The sequence below is a fragment of the Arachis hypogaea genome, chromosome 20 (genome assembly GCF_003086295.3).
Source record: "Arachis hypogaea cultivar Tifrunner chromosome 20, arahy.Tifrunner.gnm2.J5K5, whole genome shotgun sequence".
Taxonomy (NCBI): domain Eukaryota; kingdom Viridiplantae; phylum Streptophyta; class Magnoliopsida; order Fabales; family Fabaceae; genus Arachis; species Arachis hypogaea.
In genome coordinates, this window is record NC_092055.1 from 12,024,250 (window position 1) to 12,037,602 (window position 13,353).

At 34.9% G+C, this 13,353-nt stretch overlaps 1 non-coding gene across 1 annotated transcript; it reads right to left on the bottom strand.

Moving 5' to 3' along the window:
• Positions 1 to 1,409: 1,409 nt before the first annotated feature.
• On the bottom strand, positions 1,410 to 1,513 carry LOC112787473 (small nucleolar RNA R71). Its single transcript, XR_003194885.1, has one exon. It is a non-coding gene; the product is annotated as a small nucleolar RNA R71 (small nucleolar RNA).
• Positions 1,514 to 13,353: the final 11,840 nt, after the last annotated feature.

Here is a 13,353-nt window from a genome sequence, read left to right on the forward strand (position 1 = left end):
AGTCAAATTTTCAATTTAAAAATCCTATCTTTTCAAAACTTTTTCAAAAATCAAATTTTTTTCATTTTTCCTCTCAATATTTTTGAAAATTTTAATTTGATTTTTAAAATCTTTTTCTTATTTTTGTTTCATATTTTCAAAATCATGACTAACAATTAATGTTTTGATTCAAAAATTTTCAAGTTATTACTTGTCTATTAAGAAAGGATCAATCTTTAAATTCTAGAATCATATCTTTTAGTTTCTTGTTAGTCAAGTAATCAACTTTAATTTCAAAAATCAAATCTTTTTAATTTCCCTTTTCAAACCTTTTTCAAAATAAATTTCAATCATATCTTTCAATCATATCTTTTTCAAAAATTCAATTTCTTTTCTAACTTCTTATCTTTTCAAATTTGATTTTCAAATCTTTTTCAATTAACTACTTAACTTTTTGTTTGATTTTAAAAGTTTTCTATTTCTTATCTTTTTCAAAACTACCTAACTACTTTTCTCTCTCTAATTTTCGAAACCTCCTCACCTCTTTTTCAAAATTCCTTTTTTTAACTAATTGATTTAAATTTTAATTTTATTTTATTTCTTCTCTTAATTTTTTAATTCTAACTAAATTTTAAAATAAAAACAAAAATATTTTCCTTTTCCTTTTAATTATTTTCGAAAACTCTCTCGCTCTCATCTCTCTCTATTTATTTATTTACTAACACTTCTCTTCTTCTTATAATTCGAACCCTCTCTACCTCTCTGTGTTCGAATTCTTCATCTCTTCTCTCTACATCACTCTTCTATTCTTCTCTTCTTCTACTCACATAAGGAATCTCTATACTGTGACATAGAGGATTCCTCTTCTTCTCTGTTCTCTTCTTTTTCATATGAGCAGGAGCAAGGATAAGAACATTCTTGTTGAAGCTGATCTGGAACCTGAAAGGACTCTAAAGAGGAAGCTAAGAGAAGCTAAAGCACAACACTCTGGAGAGGACCTGACAGAATTTTTCGAAAAAGAAGAAGAGATGGCCGAACTCAATAACAATGGTGGAGATGCAAGGAAGATGCTTGGTGACTTTATTGCACCCTCTTCTGACTTCTGTGGAAGAAGCATCTCAATTCCTGCAATTAGAGTAAACAACTTTTAGCTTAAGCTTCAATTAGTTTCTCTAATGCAGCAGAATTGCAAGTTTCATGGACTTCCATTAGAAGATCCTCATCAGTTTCTAGCTGAATTCTTGCAAATCTGTGACACTGTTAAGACCAATGGGGTTAATCTTGAGGTCTACAGACTTATGCTTTTCCCTTTTGCTGTAAGAGACAGAGCTAGGATATGGTTGGACTCATAACCTAAAGATAGCCTAAACTCTTGGGAAAAGTTGGTCAATGCTTTCTTGGCCAAATTCTTTCCACCTCAAAAATTGAGCAAGCTTAGAGTGGAAGTCCAAACCTTCAGACAGAAGGAAGGTGAATCCCTCTATGAAGCTTGGGAAAGATACAAGTAATTGGTCAGAAGGTGTCCTTCTGGCATTCTTTCAGAATGGAGCATCATATGCATATTCTATGATGGTCTGTCTGAATTGTCCAAGATGTCATTGGACAACTCTGCTGGTAGATCTCTTCATCTGAAGAAGATGCTTGAAGAAGCCCAGAAACTCATTGAAATGGTTGCAAATAACCAGTTCTTGTACACTTCTGAAAGAAATCCTGTGAATAATGGGACAACTCAAAAAAAAGGAGTTCTGGAGATTGATACTCTAAATGCCATATTGGCTCAGAATAAAATATTGACTCAGCAAGTCAATATAATTTCTCAGAGTCTGTCTGGAATGCAAGCTGCATCTGGCAGTACTAAAGAGGCGTCCTCTAAAGAAGAAGCTTATGATCCTGAGAATCCTAGAATGGAAGAAGTGAATTACATGGGAGATTCCTATGGAAACACTTACAATCCTTCATGGAGGAATCATCCTAATTTCTCATGGAAGGATTAGCAGAAGCCTAATCAAGGTTTCAATAATAATAATGGTGGGAGAGCACGGTTTGGCAATAGCAGACCTTTTCCATCATCTTCTTAGCAACAGACAGAGAATTCTAAGTAGAGCCACTCTGACTTAGCAACTGTAGTCTCTGATCTATCTAAGACCACTCTCAGTTTCATGACTGAAGCAAGGTCCTCCATTAGAAATTTGGAGGCACAAGTGGGTCAGCTGAGTAAAAGAGTTACTGAACTCCCTCCTAGTACTCTCCCAAGCAATACAGAAGAGAATCCAAAGAGAGAGTGCAAGGCCATAAATATAACCAACATGGCCGAATGCACAGAGGAGGGAGAGGCCGTTATTTCTAGTGAGGAAGACCTCAATGGACGTCCACTGGCCACTAAGGAGTTCCCTAATGAGGAACCAAGGGAATCTGAGGCTCATACAGAGACCATAGAGATTCCACTGAACTTACTATTACCATTCATGAGCTCTGATGAGTATTCTTCCTCTGGAGAGGATGAAGATATTATTGAAGAGCAAGTTGCTCAGTATCTAGGAGCAATCATAAAGCTGAATGCCAAGTTATTTGGTAATGAGACTTGGGAGGATGAACCTCCATTGCTCATCAATGAACTGAATGATCTGGTTCAACTGAAATTACCTCAGAAGAAACAGGATCCTGGAAAGTTCTTAATACCTTGCATAATAGGCACCATGATCTTTAAGAAGGCTCTGTGTGACCTTGGTTCAAGTATAAACCTCATGCTCCTCTCTGTAATGGAGAAGATAGGCATCTTTGAGGTACAAGTTGCTAAAATCTCACTAGAGATGGCAGACAATTCAAGAAAACAGGCTTATGGAGTTGTAGAGGATGTATTAGTAAAGGTTGAAGGCTATTACATCCCTGCTGACTTCATAATCCTAGACACTGGGAAGGAAGAGGATGAATCCATCATCCTTGGAAGACCCTTCCTAGCCACAGTAAGAGCTGTGATTGATGTGGACAGAGGAGAGTTAGTCCTTCAATTGAATAAGGACTACCTTGTGTTCAACTCTCAAGGATCTTCTTCTGTAACCATGGAGAGGAAGCATGCAAAGCTTCTCTCAATACAGAGTCAAACAAAGCCCTCATACTCAACTTCTAAGGTTGGTTTTGGGAGGCCAACACTGAGCTCTGAATCTCTGTGAGGCTCTCTAAGAGCTCACTGTCAAGCTATTGACATTAAAGAAGCGCTTGTTGGGAGGCAACCCAATGTTATTTAATTATATTTATTTATTTTCCATTGCTATTTTATGTTTTCTTTAGGTTGATGATCATGTGAAGTCACAAAAACAACTGAAAATTCAAAAACAGAATGAAAAACAGCATCAAAAATAGCACACCCTGGAGGACAGGCTTACTGGCGTTTAAACGCCAGTAAGGATAGCAGAATGGGCATTTAACGCCCAGCCTGGCAGCATTCTGGGCGTTAAACGCCAGAATGGGCAGCACTTTGGGTGTTTAACGCCAGAAAGGGCTGTCTGGCATCTGGCTGGCGTTAAACGCCAGAAATGGGCATCTGGCTAGCGTTTAACACCAGAAATGGGTAGCAGAGTGGCGTTTAACGCCAGGAATGGTAGCAAAGCTAGCGTTAAATGCCAGATTTGGCACAGAATGGGCGTTTAAACGCCAGAATGGTGCTGGGACTCAAATTCCTTGACACCTCAGGATCTGTGGACCCCACAGGATCCCCACCTACCCTACCTCTTCTTCTCTCATCTTCACACTTTTCCATAACACTCTTCCCCATACACCCTTGACCAATCACTTCAATACCTCTTCCCCAAATACCCTTCACCTATCAAATCTTACCCTCTTCTCCATACTCTCTTCACCACTCACATCCATCCATCATCAAACCCCACCTACCTCACCATTCAAATTCAAACTATTTCCCTCCCAAACCCTCCCCTTCATGACCGAACCCACTCTCTCCCTTACCCTATAAATACCCATCCTTACCACCTTTATTTTCACACAACATACACACTACTACCCCCTTGGCCGAAACCTCCACAACCCTCCATCTCATCCATTTCTTCTTCTTCTACTCCTTTTTCTTCTTCTTTTGCTCGAGGACGAGCAACAATTCTAAGTTTAGTATGGGAAAAGCTAAAGATTTTTGTTTTCCATAACCACTAATGGCACCTAAGGCCGGAGAAACCTCTAGAAAGAGGAAAGGGAAGGCAATTGCTTCCACCTCCGAGTCATGGGAGATGGAGAGATTCATCTCAAAGGTCCATCAAGACCACTTCTATGAAGTTGTGGCAAAGAAAAATGTGATCCCCGAGGTCCCCTTCAAGCTTAAAAAGAGTGAATATCCAGAGATCCGACGTGAGATTCGAAGAAGAGGTTGGGAAATTCTCACCAACCCCATTCAACAAGTCGGGATCTTAATGGTTCAAGAGTTCTATGCTAATACATGGATCACTAAGAACCATGACCAAAATGTGAACCCGAACCCAAAGAATTGGCTCACAATGGTTTGGGGGAACTACTTTTATTTTAGTCCGGAAAATGTGAGGTTAGCATTCAACTTGCCAATGATGCAAGGAGATCCTCACCCTTTCACTAGAAAGGTCAACTTTGATCAAAGGTTGGACCAAGTCTTTAGGGACATTTGTGTGGAAGGCGCTCAATGGAAGAGAGACTCAAGAGGCAAGCTGGTTCAACTAAGAAGGCTTGACCTCAAGCCCGTGGCTAGGGGATGGTTGGAGTTCATCCAACGCTCAATCATTCCGACTAGCAACCGGTCTGAAGTTACCATAGACTGGGCTATCATGATCCATATCATCATGAATGGAGAGGAAGTAGAAGTTCATGAGATCATATCCCTAGAACTCTACAAGGTGGCGGACAAGTCCTCTACTTTGGCAAGGTTAGCCTTCCCTCATCTCATCTGTCACCTATGCAATTCAGCTGGAATTGTCATAGAGGAAGACATCCTCATTGATGAGGACAAGTCCATCACTAAGAAAATGATGGAGCAAACAAGAGAGCCCACTCATGGACCTCAACAAGAGCATGAGGAAATTCCTCATCACGAAATCCCTGAGATGCCTCAAGGGATACACTTTCTTCCATAAAACTATTGGGAGCAAATCAACACATCCTTAGGAGAATTGAGTTCCAACATGGGACAACTAAGGATGGAGCACCAAGAGCATTCCATCCTCTTCCATCAAATTAGAGAAGACCAAAGAGCCATGAGGGAGGAGCAACAAAGGCAAGGAAGAGACATAGAGGAGCTCAAGCACTCCATAAGATCTTCAAGAGGAAGAACTAGCCGCCATCACTAAGGTGGACCCATTCTTTAATTTCCTTGTTCTTATTCTTCTGTTTTTCATTTCATATGCTTTATGTTTTATGTATGTTTATGTCTTTATTACATGATCATTAGTGTCTAGTGTCTATGCCTTAAAGCTGTGAATGTCCTATGAATCCATCACCTTTCTTAAATGAAAAATATTTCTAATTGCAAAAGAACAAGAAGTACATGATTTCGAATTCTATCTTGAAATTAGTTAAATTATTTTGATGTGGTGACAATACTTTTTGTTTTCTGAATGAATGCTTGAACAGTGCATATTTTTGAATTTATTGTTTATGAATGTTAAAATTGTTGGCTCTTGAAAGAATAATGAAAAAGGAGAAATGTTATTGATAATCTGAAAAATCATAAAATTGATTCTTGAAGCAAGAAAAAGCAGTGAAGAACAAAGCTTGCGGAAAAAAAAAAAAGTGGCGAAAAAAAAAGAAAGAAAAAGAAAAAACAAGCAGAAAAAGCCAGTAACCCTTTAAACCAAAAGGCAAGGGTAGAAAAAGGATCCAAGGCTTTAAGCATTAATGGATAGGGCCCAAAGGAATAAAATCCTAGCCTAAGTGGCTAAACCAAGCTGTCCCTAACCATGAGCTTGTGGCGTGAAGGTGTCAAGTTAAAAGCTTGAGACTGAGCGGTTAAAGTCGTGGTCCAAAGCAAAAAAAGAGTGTGCTTAAGAGCTCTAGACACCTCTAACTGGGGACTCTAGCAAAGCTGAGTCACAATCTGAAAAGGTTCACCCAGTTATGTGTCTGTGGCATTTATGTATCCGGTGGTAATACTGAAAAACAAAATGCTTAGGATCACGGCCAAGACTCATAAAGTAGCTGTGTTCAAGAATCAACATACTGAACTAGGAGAATCAATAACACTATCTGAATTCTGAGTTCCTATAGATGCCAACCATTCTGAACTTCAAAGGATAAAGTGAGATGCCAAAACTGTTCAGAAGCAAAAAGGCTACAAGTCCCGCTCATCTAATTGAAGCTAATTTTCATTGATAAGTTTGGAATTTATTGTATATTCTCTTCTTTTTATCCTATTTTGTTTTCAGTTGCTTAGGAACAAGCAACAATTTAAGTTTGGTGTTGTGATGAGCGGATAATTTATACCCTTTTTGGCATTGTTTTTACATATTTTTTAGTATGTTTTAGTTAATTTTTGTTATATTTTTATTAGTTTTTATGCAAAAATCATATTTCTAGACTTTACTATGAGTTTGTGTGTTTTTTTGTGATTTCAGGTATTTTCTGGCTGAAATTGAGGGACCTGAGCAAAAATCTGATTCAGAGGCTGAAAAAGGACTGCAGATGCTGTTGGATTCTGACCTCTCTGCACTCGAAGTGGATTTTCTGGAGCTACAAAAACCCAATTAGCACGCTCTCAATTGTGTTGGAAATTAGACATCCTGGGCTTTCCAGCAATATATAATAATTCATACTCTGCTTGAGATTTGATGGCCCAAACTGGCGTTCAAAGTCAGCCTAAAATATCTTGGCGTAAAACGCCCAAATTGGCACCAGAATTGGAGTTAAACGCCCAAACTGGCACCAAACCTGGCGTTTAACTCCAGGAACAGCCTAAGCACGAAAAATCTTCAATGCTCAGCCCAAGCACACACCAAGTGGGCCCCATAAGTGGATTTCTGCACTATCTGCACTTAGTTACTCAATTTCTGTAAACCCTAGGTTACTAGTCTAGTATAAAAACTACTTTTAGAGACTTATTTATCGTCTTTTGTTAATTTTATGCTATCATAGACCATGAAGGCTGGCCATACGGCCATGCCTAGACCTTTCACTTATGTATTTTCTACGGTGGAGTTTCTATACCCCATAGATTAAGGTGTGGAGCTCTGTTGTTTTTCATGAATTAATGCAATTACTACTGTTTTTCTATTCAATTCACGCCTACTTCTTCTCTAAGATATTCACTCGCACTTCAACCTAATGAATGTGATGACCCGTGACACTCATCATCATTCTCACCTATGAACGCGTGCCTGACAACCACTCTCGTTCTATCTGTAATAGCTTGAGTGTGTATCTCTTGGCCTCCTAGTCCACGACGCATGGTTGCCTCTCCTGACAACAGAGCCTTCCATTCCGTGAGATCAGAGTCTTCGTGGTATAGGCTAGAACCATTGGCAGCATTCCTGGGATCCGGAAAGTCTAAACCTTGTCTGTGGTATTCCGAGTAGGATCTGGGAAGGGATGACTGTAACGAGCTTCAAACCTGCGAATGTGGGGCACAAGTGACAGTGTGAAAAAAGACAATGGTCTTATTCCGATGCTAGCAGGAACCGACAGATGATTAGCCGTGCGGTGACAGCGCATATGGATTTGTTTTCATCCAAGAGGATCATACAGCTTGCCATGGAGGGAGGTAACGCATGGTTGGAAGAAGGCAGTAGGAAAGCAGAGGTTCAGAAGCAAAAAAGCATCTCCAGACGCTTATCTGAAATTCCCACCAATGAATTACATAAGTATTTCTATCTTATTTTATGTTTTATTTATATTTTAATTATCAAAACCTCATGACCATTTGAATCCGCCTGACTGAGATTTACAAGATGACCATAGCTTGCTTCAAGCCGACAATCTCCGTGGGATCGACCCTTACTCACGTAAGGTTTATTACTTGGACGACCCAGTGCACTTTCTGGTTAGTTGTGCGGAGTTGTAAAGAAGTATTGAGATCATGATCGCGCGTACCAAGTTTTTAGCGCCATTGTTAGAGATCACAATTTCGCGCACCAGATATCAAAAAGGAACAAGCATGCTATAACTGATATTATCAGTGTTATATCCAGAAGTTAAAACCCCCAATTAAAAACCTTAAAATTGAAACCAAAACCTCCCAAATTTCACAAAACAAACAGAAAATTTATACATACCTTCTCTGTCTCCACTAGCCATTGTTGTTCATCATCATCTTTTTCGACATACATACCTTCTTTGACACTAGAAAGAGAGAGGGAGTGAGAGAATGAGCAAGAAAGAGAGGATACATAGTGAGACAGAGAATGCTTACCTGGTGATAGAGGATACGATGATGGTGATGAGCGGCGATGGTGAAGAAGAGATGAGCAGCAACGGTGAGCACACACGACGACGATATTGAGCAGAAACGGTGAGCGCATGAGACAACGATTCTGAGCCGCGAAGGTGAGCCCATGTGGCGATGATTCTGAGCGCACGAAGGAGAATGAAGAAGGAGACAAAGGAGAGCGAAAACCCTGTGAATGAAGGAAGGAAATCCTGTACTATGAATGAAGAAGGAGACGAAGGTGAATGAAGGAGAGCGAAGCGTGAAAGTGAAAAAAATTTCATTAAGTGGCGCTCGCTTGAATTAGGAAACGTTTCTGAAGCGCACCCAAAACATAGCAAATAGGTTACTCTTCAAAAACATTTTCTTTGGTACGAAAAGTATACCCATAGATATTAAGATAAGGCTACGTTTTATAAGTGATCTTTATAACATCTAAGGCTACACTTTTCAAGTGATGTCACAACTGTATTTTTTATTCTCCTATAAAAAGGTAACACGGAAATAGGCTACACTTTTTAAATGTAGTTTAAAAAAAGTGTGGTCGAATGAGTGATTTTCTTGTAGTGCATATTAAACAAATTTAAAATTGTGAGAAGATAACTTTCAAACTTAACATAAATAATTTGCTTGAAATTAAATAAAAGGGATAAGGGCTCATACTAACTACACTAGCGATATATAATTGTGCGGCCTAAACTGCCTACATCCTTATAAATAAAACAATATGATCTGAATACATGGAAGTAGAAAAATATTCTTTTTTCTTCTTTTTCAAGTCTCATAATGATGGCCAATTTTGTTACTATATATCTAATTCTTTTATAGTTAAAAATAATTATTTACTCCTTAAACGAATATAGGACAGTAAGAATAACAAATTTGTTCCGAAAAAGACAATTTTTTGTTATTAATTTTTAATATAATTTTGGAATAACATAACATTAACGAGGTTCAAAATGTGGAGAGTAAAATTGAAGAGGAGAAACGAGTTAGAATCAAATCCAAAGTTAACAGTCGAGAACAAAAATCTTTATTTATCCATTAGAAAGGGAAAAATAATTAAAAGTTAAAAAGGCTACAGAATGAGTTAATTTGGATTAGCTAAAATAATAATTTCTTGTTTGTGTTAAAGTTCACCATGTATATTGTTAAAATGAACGATTATACTACGGTTATATCGAAACCAGCCACTAAAATCAATCACTAATATAAAATATAATTAAAATATAAATATATATTAAAAATAAATTAAACTACACGTATATTTATATATAAATACATTGTTGACTAATTTTAGTAACAGATGATTTTGGGTACGAATACCTTTTTAATTTATTTAAAGAAATATATCTTTTGATTTGAATATTGATGATGATTGTGCCCGTATTATTGCACTCCAAGAAAGGAGCTTTTTATGACTGATTGCATGAATTATGGTAATCTTTTGTGTGGTGGTTAATAACATGTTATATCATACACAAATAAGATGAATTATTGTCACAACCACCATTACGTTGGATCGCTCATCACCATTCACCATAATAAGACCCAAGGGGTCCATGATGATGATTGATGACATCGAGGTTCAACAAGACGGAAATCCATATTAAGAGTACGTACTACGTAGTGACAATACTTTTTACGAAAAGTTTAGGGGACAGCAACTTTGTTAAATTCTGGACAGCACGTAACTAGTAAAGAAAAGTGAGCAATTGGATGAAATTTCACACCAATCTCACACCATTAAAAGCATCATTAATGGCTATTTGATGGCTACAAATCACAAAAGTTGCTGGCCCTAACATTCCTTTACTTTTTATAGTATTATATTGAAATATCAGGGACTAATATTTTTTTATTAATATTAACAAATATTTTTTTATTGACATCTCATTTTTGTATTATTAAAATAAAAATAAGGAATTTAAAATTTAAAATTCAGTATGTAAATAGATAGAATATTAATTAAATGTTGATTAAAAAAATAAATTTTATTGATCATCCAATATGGCTAAATATGATATTTCCAGTTGATATGACAATCATTTTAATATACGAATTATTTAGTCTTAGATGACACTGTAAGAAATTTTTACTAGAAAAAATAGTCGTTAAAATATCTTATATTAGAACTTAAAAAATATAAATATTTATTAAGAGTATCATTGACCGATAAATATTAAGAAATTATTTATTTGTCATTATTTTAATTATCAAATAATTAATTATTCAACCCCATTCAAAGAAAAAATAATAAATATTTAAGTTATCATTTTTCCTGTTAAAATATTAGTTTATTGAAAAATTAAAAGCAAAAAATTGATAAGTTTTCCACAATACAAAAGATTAAAGATAGGTTCTACTCAAATCCGTTCAAAATAAATAAAGTCTTTTTGTTATCAACAAACTAATATTTAGAGTAGACTCAAAAATCCAATTTACTTAAGATCAAAATAAAACATGCATTGTAATTTTGTAGGTACTATCCAGAATAGTGAGAATACACATTATCGATCTTGAGAGTAACAACAATTTTGTACTATATAACAATAACACCAATGTTTGCTATTTGTGAGGTTAAGGTGGCAGTTATGCTGTAATTTTGGCTTAGCTTCAAGACTGGCCGAGTATAGGTATTTTCAAGGACGATGAAATGTCACGAAATTATTTTTTTTAAGAATTTAAATTAATAAAAAAATACATAAATAATTATATTTTTAATATTTTTTTATATAAAGATTCTTTTAAATTGAAGTAAATTTTTATATAATTTTTTTAAATTTATCTTATGTTAACATTTTTTTGAGTTCAACAAATTAAATTATAAATTTTTTAATTATAAAAACTTTAATATTATATTATTAAATTAATTTTTTTAAAACTTAAGCTATTAAAAACAAACACAGTAATAGGTAGGAATTGAGGCGGAGGTGGTTATATGAATAAGCAGAAATTAATGAAGTTTTCAAAGTGATTGGTTGAGTGTTGGAGTGTTTTTACATGTGCTTAATCTAGCGATTTACAAATTAAATACTCGAATAAACTTTATTAATTGGATAAATTTTTCATTGAAAAAAATATATATAAATGTTAAACGAAAGACAATCATTAAAAAAATGAAAAAAAGGCCAAAAAAAAAGAAAAAAGAGAGTTTAACAGCAAAGAGAAATATTATTTTGAAAAAAGCTAGTTTTTATGCCAAAAAATTAGCATTAAAAAAATTTTTGACAGAATATTACAAAAAATAAATTCTCTATTAGCTTATAAATCACAAAATCCTCCATTAGATGACAATTCGAAGTATTCTTTTTTAAATACTCATCTTTTTGTGTATCATTTTGATTTGTAGCATTAATGTACAACTTTTTTTAATCAAAAACGAAAAAAATCCATTTACAATAATGAAAAAAATGTGAAAAAAATTGATCAAATAAATAAAAGTCTAATTTATTTTATTTCGCTTCTCAACAAATTTTATAATCTTAGAAATACGAATTCCCATCAATTTTATGACGTATCATTATTGTCCCAAACATATATTTTTTTTTTTTAAAATTATCTAAAATCTAAGTTATTAACTTATATAAGTTAAAATATGTTTTTGTATATCATTAAAAATCTCCTTTTCTTTAGAATGAAATAAAAGATTATTTTTTCATCGCCGCTGTTTTTGAAAAAGGCAAAATATATCACACCCCATTCAAGGAGAGACCGTCCAGAAGATAAGCAAGACGAGTTATTCTTTAAAATCGACTATTCACACAGGAACACAATACAGTAAAATAATAGGATTATTGTATGAGAAGATTTATACGAGTATGATGAATAGTGACTTATGGTGTAGCACATATATATGAGTATCACTCATTCACTTCATATATTGATCACGGCAAAGATGACTAATTGGGTTGACATACATGGATATGGGTTTAAAGAACTAACAATGGACGCCGGGAATGTCATTAAGGCGGTGGATTTCTTTCGCTTTTAGTGTTTGTTTTTTGTCGTTTACTCCACCTTTAATTTGTTGTGTTTTTTCTTTTTAATCACTTTGTAGGCCAGGTATTATGGGGTAATATGAGTTTTTTGAATGGTCATTTCATCACCAACCTAATCGATCTCTCTCTATAGCTGAAATTAAATGGTAATTTATTTTGGGAAGAAAACAAAAGAGAAAGCACATGATCTGAGGACATCATAATTATTATATCTATTATTACTTTTCCCTATTAGCTTGAATTCGTTGAGATGTCACACAGGTCCTACGTACAAAAACATAATTATCCACTAACAATCATTCGCTTGAAATAAAATTCATATTAGTTGACTAGTAATAATACGTTCCTGTGTAGTTCGAAGGTCCTATGTATTAGCTCGTTTACATGTGATTCAACCCACAGTTACGGATGATGATGATGGGGCACGGAGGGAAATTTTTGTCCTATCTCAGTATCTGACATCATCTCATCTTATAATAACTCACAGAAAATTTATTTATTTTTATCTGTGAATAATAAAAATTAAACTCTAACCCATTTTTTATTCGTAGATATCTGTGTTCCATTCTTGTTTGTTCTTATAAATATTAAAATTTAATAAATTAAATTAAATTAAATTTTAAAATTTATAAAATTATCATCACATATATAACATAAATTAAAATAAAAACTTAAATATAATATAATAGTATTCATTATTTTATTAATTATTTTAATATATTACACATATATATACTAAGACGGATAGGGGCGAATATTACTTAAACTCGACTCCGTCCCGTTCCACTCAAGAATTTGTCCCGCTAAAAAACCTATCCTGCACTCGAACGGATAATTATCCATTCCTGAGCGAGTAGGGATGAGATGGATACTCGCGGATTCGAATAATGTTGTCATCTCTACCCGTAATTTTTCTCTTGATGGAAGAAATAGGATTTGATATGTAGATTAAAATATGTGAATATCTTACTACAAGAAAAGCGT